This window comes from Protobothrops mucrosquamatus, unplaced genomic scaffold, assembly GCF_001527695.2.
Source record: "Protobothrops mucrosquamatus isolate PMUCROS unplaced genomic scaffold, P.Mucros_1.0 scaffold_159, whole genome shotgun sequence".
Classification (NCBI taxonomy): domain Eukaryota; kingdom Metazoa; phylum Chordata; class Lepidosauria; order Squamata; family Viperidae; genus Protobothrops; species Protobothrops mucrosquamatus.
In genome coordinates, this window is record NW_015386235.1 from 907,994 (window position 1) to 919,979 (window position 11,986).

An 11,986-nucleotide genomic window follows, 5' to 3' on the forward strand; every position below is an offset into this window, starting at 1 on the left:
GTCTTGCTTCGCCAACCTGCTACAAACCAAGTCAATAGCAAGAGAATTCCTGAAGTAGAAAATACGAATGTCAAGAGCTGCCATGAGGGTCGGTCATTTGGGATGTAATTTTGGAGTTCCAAATTCCGAGGCCAGTATGGGTGGTGGACAACATCGGGTTTTGCTTCCAGAACCATAGTGGGTTGAGAAAGTGTGAGTTGAGCCAGTAAAAAAGGCAAGGGCTTCTTCTGGTAGAAAATGACCCACCTGCATTAAATACAGAGAACTAGTTAAGCACAACTTATGATCAGATTCTTTCAGTTTGACAAAATAGAAACAGAACTTATCCTAAAATCTGAACATACAAATACACATATATACATATATAATATACATATATACATACATATATACACAGGGCTTTTTTTGTCATAGAATGCATGGAACGGCGTTCCGGCACCTTTTTTTGAATGGAAGAACTGGTTTCTTCTAAGCTGTCAGCACGAGTACAGGTATGGCAGCAGAGTGATTTTGCAAGGCCTCCGGAGCCCGGATCCATGGCCACAGAGAGATTTTGCAGCCCCCCAGTGGCCTGATCTGGGCTCTGGAGGTCTTTTCCAGGCCTCCAGAGCCCGGATTGGGCCACTGGGGGGCTGCAAAATCGCTCCACAGCCATGGATCTGGGCTCCGGAGGTCTTTTCTACCCGTATAAGCTGCCCAAAGTATTTCCCCCCTGTGGAGAGAGGGAAGGGAAATTCTATCCCACCCTCTAAAAACAGCGGCTACTGACTATCCAGGGGAGTTTAAAATGCTGAAAGAATAACCTGATTCTAACTGGATTTCTATCTTTCTAAAATTTGAGGATTAAAAGATTTCTTATTCTTATTGAAGATTTGGGTTTTTGTAGTATTCTGTATAGTTGATTCTTTAGTTATAATCAAAGTTTGAGCTTGCATATCTGAGCTGCTTTCCCTAATTTTTTGTAAAAGGTCTCATTTCATCACCAACTGTTAAAAAGAGTTTGATAAGTTGCTTTTAGTGTATCAAGAATTTGTGCCAAATTTTCCTCCATAAGAAAAGTCTGTTCCTGGTCTTCTTCCATAATGATGAATTAAATTAGAAGCTTTTACAGGTTTTTTTCCCCAGTAGATAAAGAGCACAGCTAGGTCTCTCACAGCTGGTGTTCAAGGTTGCATAAATCTTATCTTATTTTATGGGCTGTCAGCCAAGTCTCTTAAAGAATAACAGATTGCAGTTTCAGGTTTAACCACAAGATGTCACACCACTGTTTAAAAAATTCCTTTGAAACTCAAAAGTTATTTTAATCCTTTCAGTTTTTCTTCTATTTTATGAGGAAAAACCCCAATCTTCAATAAAAATAGAAAGTAAAAAAAAAAGATAATAGAGAACCTTTTAATCCACCAATTTTAGGAAATAAAGTTCCAATTGGAATCCAATTATTTTTTCAACGTTTTAAACTCCCCTGGATAGTCAGTCGCCGCTGTTTCTGGAGGGAGGGCTAAAATCCCCCTTCCCTCTCCACAGGGGGAAGAGTACTTTAGCAGCTTCTGTAGGTAAAAAAAGAAGTTAGAATATAAGAGAGGTAGATCTCACCCAGTCTCTTCCATGCTGCTTTAATGTTGCCTGATGGTAAGTGTGACTTTGGCTGTCCACAGCCTAGTGACCGGCCATATTGCTATGGCTGGTCTTTCATCCGCCAGTTTGGAGGGAACACCAGCTCTAACGGGAGAGCTATCGCTCTCCTGTGATCCAGCGAAAGCGCCTCCTTGCTGGTCACCTCTTCGGGGTGACTTTTTGACCCTTTTAGGGGCCCCCAGCGATGCGAAACTGGACTAGGAAGATGGAGTTCATCTTCCAAGCACCCATGGCGGCTGCATCGGCAAACCGGTAGCCCTTCCGCTCAATCTGGGGCAGCCCTCCAAACCGGCGGACGAAAGACCAGCCATAAAAATATGGCCTGTCACTAAGCTGCAGACAGCCGAAGTCAAACGTACCACCAGACACCTATAAAGCAGCGTGGATGAGACTGGGTGAGATCTGAACCTCTCTTCAATCCTAACTATTTTTTTACAGAGATTTTATTGATTTTCTTTTGCATACATGTGTTAATTTTCCAATCAACGAACTGTCTGGGGTTAGCTATGCTAATACATATTCGATTACTAATCCTTCATTCTTTCCTCTAACCAATGATAAAATAAGTCCCAAGTTTGATAGTAGTCTGTGTCTTGTTTATCTTTCAATCTCATAGTTAATTTGTCCATCTCTGCGCATTCCAATATTTTTCTGATTATTTCTTCTTCTGATGGCCATCCTTCATTCTTCCAATATTGCGCACAGATTATTCTCGCTGCTGAGGTAATGTGTAAAATTAAATATAAACTCTGCTTATTAATCTTTTCAGGTATTATACCTAGTAAAAAAAGTTCATGTTTAAAATCAACATGTTCACCTAATATTTTTTCTAACCACGTATGTATCTTTTCCCAATAAGCCTTAGCTTTGCCACATGTCCACCAAATGTGATAGTACGTGCCTGGGTTGTTCTTACATTTCCAGCATCTATCTGACATATTTTTAAACATTTTTGCTAATCTTGCTGGTGGCAAGTGCCATCTATGAAACATTCTATACAAGTTTTCTTCATATGACGTTGACATTGTTAATTTGTAATTTCTCTCCCATAGCTTTTGCCACTTTTCTAGTTCTATATTGTAGCTAAAGTTTTTCGCCCATCTTATCATTGTTTCTTTGACTTGTTCACTTTCCATTTCCAAAATTAACCCATATAAGCTGCCCAAAATATTTTTCCCCCTTGTGGAGAGAGGGAAGGGAAATTCTATCCCACCCTCTAAAAATAGCAGCGACTGACTATCCAGGGGAGTTTAAAACGTTGAAAGAATAACCTGATTCTAACTGGATTTTTATCTTTCTAAAATTTGAGGACTAAAAGATTTTTTATGCTTATTGAAGATAAAAAAAAAACCTAAACAGTATGGGTGACATTTTGTAGCTAAACATGATATTATATCTATTAGAGGACTGGAGGCTAAAACATATAAGGAAGGGTTGCTGGACTTGGGTATGTCTAGTTTAATGACATACCCAATTCCTGCGAATCCCTTGGACTGCAAGGCGTTCAAACCAGTCAGTCCTAGAGGAGGTCAACATTGACTGCTCTTTAGAAGGCCAGATCCTGAAGTTGAAACTCAAATACTTTGGCCACCTAATGAGAAGGAAGGACTCACTGGAGAAGAGCCTGATGCTGGGAAAGATTGAGGGCAAGAGAAGAAGGGGACGACAGAGAATGAGGTGGCTGGATGGAGTCACTGAAGCAGTAGGCATGAGCTTAAATGGACTCCAGAAGATGGTAGAGGACAGGAAGGCCTGGAGGAACGTTGTCCATGAGGTCGCAATGGGTCGGACACGACTTCGCAACTAACAGCAACAACAACAAGTTTAATGAAGAGAAGGACGAGGGGGACATGATAGCATAGGGGAAAAGAGAGAAAATATTTAATGTGGTAGTTTTAGACTTGTACTAAAGATACTTGTATGTCATTGAATTATCGATTAACTTAGCCACCACGTTGCTTTTTAAATACTTAAATGTAAAATTAGAAAATCAATAAAACATAAAAAAACAAACCTAACATTTTACTAAATAATTATTTTTGTTACTTATCCTTTGTCAGATGACAATCTTACATACACACCCCGAATTACCCTTCGGTTTCAATTTGAGACAAGGAAAGAAAAGTCTTTTTCACAGCTTTTTTTTTCCTGTAGCAGAAGATTCTTGCCTTCGCTTTCTCCGTTCTGAGATTTAGAAACTCAAACTGCACCCATCATTCCAACCACGGAGGAGAGCCCTGAATTTTGGACTCAAAAGCAAATCAGGGGGATGGTCTTACCAGGACCTTGTGCAAAAAAAACCCCTAATACCACGCGCCCTAAACACAACATTTATCCCGTATAATCTTTGATCATAAGAGAAACATTATAAAATCTATAAATCAACCAGGAAATCTTACACACAGGTCAGTTTTTCAGATAACAAAATTTTATCTCAAACCTTACTCAACGTAGCTTGCAAAACTTCTGAACTAAACGCTTCTCATCTGTTCCCTAAATCCTCCCAATAAATCCAGTAGCATCCTCGGCCAGTATGGCAACAGACACAGCCAATCAATGTCTGCTATGACAAAGGCAGGGCTCTTATAGGAGTTTTTTTGCTGTACCCGTGCAACTAATGGGAACGTAGGCTCTGACATCATACAGTATTCTGGCAAACCAATTGGTGGAAGGTGGCTGAGGCTATGTGGATTCGTGCATAGTCTTCACCGCCTTCTGGCGTGGTTTTCTGGTCAGTTGTGTATCATTTACTTACTACTTATCTAACAAATCTATCTAATCGCCCACCTACTCAAGGAATTATAACTCAGAGTTCAAGTAGCCATGGTTTATTGAATAAACTACCATGGCTGGGCGCACAATAAACTTATCACCCACTTTCATTCACACAACGCGTTAAAGCACAACAAATTTTCTGCAACATGTATACATTCTGTCTAAATAAACCATTGTTTAGCATCTGTGTCTCCAACAAGTGTGATAAAAAACTGCAGTTATCCAGATCGTGGGTTAGTGTATTGCATGAGCGCTTCCAATCGGGCTGTACTACCTACCAACAAAAGGTGATGCGCTGGAGACTGGAAGGGTCCCTCTATTTCACAGTGCTCTAGCTGTAGTACATGTGGACGAGGGGCAGGAAATTGCAGGCCAAGAGGGTTAGAGAGGCTGGGAACAAAATCACCTTATAGAAAATAATTGCTGCAATAAATATGTTGAAACCACATCTCACTGGCTATATTAATTGAGATGCAGAGCATGAAAAGGGTCGGAAGTCACCCAGTAGGGGCAACAAGCAAGGAGGGGAGCCCTGCTTGATCGCAGGAGGGCAGTAGCCTTTCCACTCCATCCGGGGCAGCCCTCCAAACCGGTGGACGAAAGACCGGCTATAGAAATATGGCCTACCACTAGGCACCTATAAAGCAGCGTGGATGAGACTGGGTGAGATCTGAACCTCTCTTCAATCCTAAATATTTTTTCTACCCGTATAAGCTGCCCAAAATATTTTTCCCCTTGTGGAGAGAGGGACGGGAAATTCTATCCCACCTCTAAAAATAGCGGCGACTGACTATCCAGGGGAGTTTAAAACGTTGAAAGAATAACCTGATTCTAACTGGATTTTTATCTTTCTAAAATTTGAGGACTAAAAGATTTCTTATTCTTATTGAAGATTTGGGTTTTTACTTACAAAAAAAGAAGCAAAATTGGAAAAAGGATTATAAAAATCTTGGACTTAAAAAAAAAAATCCTAAACGGTATGGGTGACATTTTGTGGCTAAACCTGATATTATAACTTGTTATTGCCTAAAAGAGACTTGGCTTGAAGCCCAGACTATAGATAAGACTTTTGCAACCTTGGCAGATATCAGCTATGAGAAGCCCAGCTGTGTTCTATACTCAGTGACAAAATTATTTTTATTCTCTGATTGTAAAGCTTTTAATTTAACACACCACTAAGAGAACATGGATGAAAATCAGGAACAGATTTTCTTTATGTTGAAATTTATGAAACTATTCTTAGAGCTACTGATGAAATAAGAAGCTACAGAAAACAACAAGATGTCAGCCTAGATATACGAACCCAAACTTTGATTACAAGTAAAGAATCAACTACACAGAATGTAATAGAAAAAATGGAACAATCAAATACTATGATAGAAGATTCAACTGATCAACAAACACAGTTAACGGAAAACCCAGAAAAGGGACTGACAACACTGAAAATGGAAAAGACTTTCTATATAAACCAGAAGAAATCTGAGGATCAAGAAGAAGAACAGACCCAGTGGCAAAGAGGTATCAACAGGTTTATCTGGCAGGGGAAAAAACCTAGGGTAAAATTTAAAATTTTGCAAGATGCACGGGAAAGAGGGGGCCTTAAAGCCCCTAATTTAAAATTATACTATGATGCGGTGGTTTTAACTTGGATTAGTGATTGGATTAATTTAACTAATAGAGATATTTTGGTACTTGAAGGTTGGGATTTATATTATGGATGGCATGCTTATTTATTTTTTGATAAGAAAATTGATCGTATTTTTAAAACTCATATTTTAAGAGTTGCACTTTTGAGAGTATGGAAAAAGTATTCTTATAAGGTAAATTTAAAAATTCCAATGTGGGCTATTCCGGAACATGCAATACAAGGAANATGTGAACTTGATAAAACAGATTAAAGATCAAAGTGGAGCCCATATTAGGAGAATATATAGTGTTTTGATAGAAATTGATTCGGAAACAGAACTAGTTAAAGACTGTATGATCAAATGGGCACAAAATATTCAAGAACCAATAATGCTAGAAACTTGGGAAGTAATCTGGGTAAGAAATGTCAAGTTCACTCAAGCACAGAATTTAAGGGAAAACTTTTATAAAATGTTTTATAGATGGCATTTGGATCCCCAAAAATTGTCTTGCATGTATCCGAATTTGCAACCAAAATGTTGGAGATGTGATAATATGGATGCAACTTATTATCATATTTGGTGGACTTGCAGGGATGTTAAAGCCTTTTGGATTAAGATTTGGTGGATTATCCAACAGATTTTTAAGAAAAAGATAAAATTTACACTGCAGCTATTTTTATTGGGTATTATGGATAATTTGGATCAAAAAGAAATGAAATTGATGTTGTATTGTATAACAGCAGCAAGGATATTAGTTGCTCAAAATTGGAAAAAAAAGACATTACCAACTATGGATGATTGGAGACAGAAGGTATCGTATTTTGCGGAGACGGCAAAAATATGCGCATACCTGAAGGATCATTCTCAGGAGAAATTCATCTCAATATGGAGAAGATGGATAGATTATATTCAGAGAAAATATGAACTGAATAATTATCATGTAGCTTTTGATTAAAAAATTTTCTTTTTTATATAACATATATAAAAACAAATAATTGTTATATTTATAAAATTTGTATGAATTTTAATGTTATTTTAGAGTCACAGTAAGTTTATACTAGTGTGTTGTAATAATGAGTAGCTTTGGATAGAATGGGATTATTGTGTGTTTACTACCTGGTTCAGCTCTGGGAAGTCCTGGGGGGGGGAGGGGGGAAAGGGAATAGATAGATGTATATAAACTGATGTATTGTAGATTTATATACGTGATACTTTTTTAAGGAGGTGCCCGGTGGATACCCCAACTGCACCAGACGGGATGGTTGAGAGAGGAAGGGAAGTAGGAGAGAGGGAGGAAGGAGGAGAGGTTGAGGTTAGGGAGGAGGAAGGTATGGAAAGTGAAAGAGGGGGGGTGCAGGGGGGGGCACCAGACACTTCCATGAATGTATTGAGTAGTGTTATTTTTTTTGGTTGATATTGTGATTAACTGCATCATATTTATGTTATTGTTTTTAATTGAAAAATCAATAAAATTAAAAAAAAAAAAAAGAAGAAGAAGAAGAACAGACCCAAGGGAAGATAAACATTTCAGGACAACTACACTGAGATGGAAAAATAGAGAGACGATTTGTTAGCCCTTCCAAAAAAATGGCAACTGGGTGGTCTTTCTTATTTCAAACTATATAATAACAGAGGGAGATCTCTTTGATGACTTAAAAGCATGGATATGGAAGGCAAAGTTGGCAAAGAAAGAAAGCTAGAATAAAGCTGAAGAAAATTGGGTTTTTGACTTATTAGTGAGGATTAAAATAGAATATAATCAAACAGACAAGATGTGTACTTTGAATACTAGATTTTGTTATGAACTGAGATAAAGAAAACTTTGGTCATTTAAAACCTGGAAGTATAAATATTAAAAATTAAATTTGAATATTGATTTGTTTATGAAGGTTGAATGTAAAAGTAATTAAGATATACATAAGCTAAAAATCTATTGATAAATGTAATAAACATGTTTTTACTTAGCTGATATAAGAACTGTACTAGCTTAAATATGAGATAGTAGACATTAAGAGAAGAATGTATTTGATGTTGAAACAAGAGAAATTCAAATATATTCAAATAGATAAGACATGTATACTGAATATTAGACTTTGTGATGAATTGTGATAAAGGGAACTTTGGTTACTTAAAACTTGGAAACTATAAATATTAAATGTTAAATTTAAATATTAATATTAATGGGAAACTAAAAATTGGGAAAAACGAATTAGGACATTGATTGTCCATAAAGACTGAATGTTAAAATAACCAGGATATGTATAAGCTAAAAATTATTGATAAATATAAGAATGTTATTTTTATTTAATTGATATAATAAGAATTCTATTAGTTTAAACATGAGACAGTAAATACTAAGGGGAAAAGAGAGGAACTATTTAATGTGGTAGTTTGAGACTTGTACTAAAGATATTTGTATGTCATTGAATTATCGATTAACTCAGCCGCCACGTTGCTTTTTAAATACTTAAATGTAAAATTAGAAAATCAATAAAACATTTAAAAAAAACCTAACAGTTTACTAAATAATTACTTTTGTTACTTATCCTTTGTCAGATGACAATCTTACACCACCACCACCCCCGAATTATCCTTCGGTTTCAATTTGAGACAAGGAAAGTCTTTTTCACGACTTTTTTTTTCCTGTAGTAGAAGATTCTTGCCTTCGCTTTCTCCGTTCTGAGATTTAGAAACTCAAACTGCACCCATCATTCCAATTACGGAGGAGAGCCCTGAATTTTGGACTCAAAAGCAAATCAGGAGGATGGTCTTACCAGGACCTTGTGCAAAAAAACCCCTAATACCACGGGCTGTAATGAGGCACTCTGCAAATACAGTATATAAAAGATTTGTGCCCCTAAACACAACATCTATCCCATATAATCTTTGACCAGAAGAGAAACATTTCAAAATCTATAAATCAACCAGGAACTCTTACACGCAGGTCAGTTTTTCAGATAACAAAAATTTTATCTCAAACCTTACTCAACGTAGCTTGCAAAACTTCTGCACCAAACGCTTCTCATCAGTTCCCTAAATCCTCCCAATAAATCCAATAGCACCCTCGGCCGGTATGGCAACAGACAGGTAACCCAGCCAATCAATGTCTGCTATGATAAAGCAGGGCTCTTATAGGAGTTTCTTTTTCTTTACCCGCCCAACTGGCAAACCGATTGGTGGAAGGTGGCTGAGGCTATGTGGATTCGTACATAGTCTTCACCGCCTTCTCGTTTTTCTGGTCAGTTGTGTATCATTTACTTACTACTTATCTAACAAATCTATATAATCGCTCACCTATTCAAGGAATTATAACTCAGAGTTCAAGTAGCCATGGTTTATTCAATAAACTGTGAAGACACACCTCACTGGCTATATTAATTGAGATGCAGAGACCTCTTATAGCTCAGTTCTATTATCATCTTAATCACAGGTAATAGTGCAAGCTGTTGTACTTCCTCACTCTCCCCTCTCCCCCAGCAATCACATCAAAGAACCCAGCCATCTTTTACACACTTCTAATCCTTAGAGGCTAAGTGTTCAGAACTCAAAACAGACAAGCAATTTAAAAAGAGAAGAGAGGAAAATCTGCACAGCTCAGATCATTTTCAAGCACTTCTTCATATATACCAGTGGTGGCGAACCTATGGCACGGGTGCCAGAGGCGGCACTCAGAGCCCTCTTGTGGGCACGCATGCCATCGCCCCAGTCCTAGGCCTTCAGCTGGGTTTTATAAAACCTTTTCGCTTTAGGCCTCCGCCGCCGTGTGCAAAAAAAAAAAAAAGGTTCAATCAATTTCAACTTCTCGCGGGAAAAAAAAAGATCTTGCAAAGTTGAAATTGATTGAACTTTTTAGTCCCACCCAGTCTGCCATTACCACCGCAGCCACGCCCACCCAATGGGCCACGCCCACCTGGCAGTTGATGATGCATAAGTGGGTTTTGGGTTGCAGTTTGGGCACTCAGTCTCTAAAAGGTTCGCCATCACTGATATATACTATTTGCAAGAAGACAGTACTTCTCTGATCATACTGATTTTGTCATTTATTTAGCAGTATTTTTCAAATTTGACAATTTGAAGCTGTGGGGGGTGGATACAGTATTGGAGCTTCCACATCTCTAGAAAGAACCAGAATGACTTATACAGTAGACTGCTGTACAGCAGATTTAATCAGTGTGTGGCAAATCAAGTTTATTTATAGCAGTGTTTCCTGGCACAGTAAAAAAAAGTCACTTTGTTCTGAGTTATTTGTTCAATTTCCCAACTGCCCTAGCACTCTTTGGGAAACCCTAATTTTAGTAGTAAACTAGTTCAACATTCCTTAGCTTTGTCTGTTGTCAGCTAAGCCTGACAAAGTGCCATCAAATTTGTGTCAACATTAAAATAATGAAGATTTGAAAAACCCATAGTTACAATATCCTGCTATCTATCATTCACACAGTGGCCAGGTTCATACATTCTAGTAAAGATGTAGTTCTCAACTTTTCATATCTTAAACAGTCTATCAAGTAAGTCAAGCCTCACCATGAAAGAAACAAGAATGTCCAGTGAAAGGCATTTATAATTCTGGCTATCCAGGCATGTTTTCATTTACAGCAGGTTTTAAATGTTTCAGATTTCTGGTTTTACCCTAGGCCTAGGCCAATATAACATACTTCTGAGTTCCACCTGCAATACATATCCTAAAAAGTCAGAGCATTTTCTAAACCACAATTTGGGAAAAACTAATTAGGACATTGATTGTCTCTAAAGACTAAATGTTAAAATAACCAGGATATGTATAAGCTAAAAATTATTAATAAATGTAAGAATGTTATTTTTATTTAATTGATATAATAAGAATTGTATTAGTTTAAACATGAGACAGTAAATACTAAGGGAAAAAGAGAGGAAATATTTAATGTGGTAGTTTGAGACTTATACCAAAGATATTTGTATGTCATTGAATTATCTATTAACTCAGCTGCCACATTGCTTTTTAAATACTTAAATGTAAAATTAAAAAATCAATAAAACATAAAAAACAAACCTAACAGTTTACTAAATAATTATTTTTGTTACTTATCCTTTGTCAGATGATAATCTTACATACACACCCCGAATTATCCTTCGGTTTCAATTTGAGACAAGGAAACAAAAGCCTTTTTCACGACTTTTGTTTTCTGTACCAGAAGATTCTTGTCTTCGCTTTCTAAGTTCTGAGATTTAGAAACTCAAACTGCACCCATCATTCCAAATACGGAGGAGAGCCCTGAATTTTGGACTCCCATATAATCTTTGATCATAAGAGAAACATTACAAAATCTATAAATCAACCAGCAAATCTTACACACAGGTCAGTTTTTCAGATAACAAAAAAATTATCTCAAACCTTACCCAACGTCTGCACCAAACGCTTCTCATCCGTTGCCTAAATCCTCCCAATAAATCCAGTAGCACCCTCGGCCAGTATGGCAACAGACAGGTAAGCCAGCCAATCAACATCTGCTACGACAAAGGCAGGGATCTTATGCATACAAACTGTTAGCTTTAGGTGGTATACTTCCCATGAGAAGGACCACCCTGTCATTGCAGCAAGGAATTAACCTTTAACCTGTGTTTGTCAAGGGGAGGCAAGATCATGACTGGAAACAATAGGATCAGAACATTCAACATGGACAATGTCCAAGAATGGAAAGCTGGAACACTGAACAGTTCTTGAACTCTTCTCCTGTAAAAGAAAGCTAAATGCAGACAAGCCTTTTTCGTGGGGCAGGTAGTCCTGGACTCGCAACCTTCATTTAGTCATTGTTCAAAAGGACAACAGCACTAAAAAAAAAAGTGACTTAGAATTGGTCACGCTTAAAACTTGTCACAACATCCCCTCAGTCCCATGATCAATATTAGGCCACTTTATAATGGTTGTAGCATCCTGGGGTCAGGAGGTCACCATTTGTGACCTTTGTGGATAG